A 1,236-nucleotide genomic window follows, 5' to 3' on the forward strand; every position below is an offset into this window, starting at 1 on the left:
TCTCTACAAATTATTATTACTAAAGTTTTTTCAAATTTTGCATTATTATCTAGTTATTTTCATTTTAATTTTAAGCTCTTAAAAAAGTAGTGTTCTGATCGATTTCAAGAGCTCGGCATTGAAATGAAAATAACTAGATAATAATGCGAAATTTGGAAAAACTTTACTGATAATAATTTGTAGAGAGTAAAATTTTCAACAAAAAAGACCCTACAACATTTTATGACAAGTCTGATGGTTTCGCCGGAAAACTGAAAAGATCTTCAACTTTACTTCGAGCTCTAATAACTTTCGAACAGATGGATTTATCAAAAAATGATAAGAGATCTTTTTTGTAGAGCGTTCAATTTCCTACAAAAATATCTATTAGTCAATTCGATCTATTGGTTTGTTCACGAGTTAAAAATACTCAAAGTTAAAAAAAAAAATTTCCCGTGTCATTTAAATGGGAAATCCCATTTTTTGATGAGCCAAGCCGCTATTGGACTTAAACCCTTTAGCTCAGCGGCATGATTTTTTATTTTCTATATACCACCAGATTTTCTGGTATAGCAGTAAAAAAAAAATATAGCCTTTAAATGACACACCCTAATATTCATATTATTTTACATATTGACTTTAATCCAGATAAAAAAAAATCCAATTTACTCTGATTGAGTCCAATCAGAATGAATTCACAGGATTTGAATCGGAGAATAATACCATGAATAAAATAAAATCGTAAATATCCGATTGAATCTCATAAAATTTGAATCAGATTTATAGCCAGAGATTGTTGTTTTAGAAATAGATATTTAAATTTAAATTACAATAATATTATCATGCATTTAGGAATTTAAATATTACTCCATTATAATAATTAAAAAATTTTAATTTAATTGTTATTAATATTAAATTTTATTTAGTATAATATTTATCTGCAATAAAAAAGTTTTGCTTTAATAAACCATTAACACGTCTACAAATAAAAAATGTAATTTTTTAGAGGATTCTTTATGTAACAGTTTGATAAATAATATTATTATTACTGCTTATATATTATACTAAGTATATATGACATTATAAATTTATATGTATATCTTATTTGACAATATTTTAGGGAGAAAAAATGTAAAAATATATTGTATTAAAAAATAATAAAAAAACAGCATATATATTATTTGTATGTACACATGCGTACAAATATCAATCATGATTTCAGGGGTATAGGGATATATATATATACAAAATAATCAA

Source organism: Microplitis mediator, chromosome 10, assembly GCF_029852145.1.
Source record: "Microplitis mediator isolate UGA2020A chromosome 10, iyMicMedi2.1, whole genome shotgun sequence".
Taxonomy (NCBI): Eukaryota; Metazoa; Arthropoda; class Insecta; order Hymenoptera; family Braconidae; genus Microplitis; species Microplitis mediator.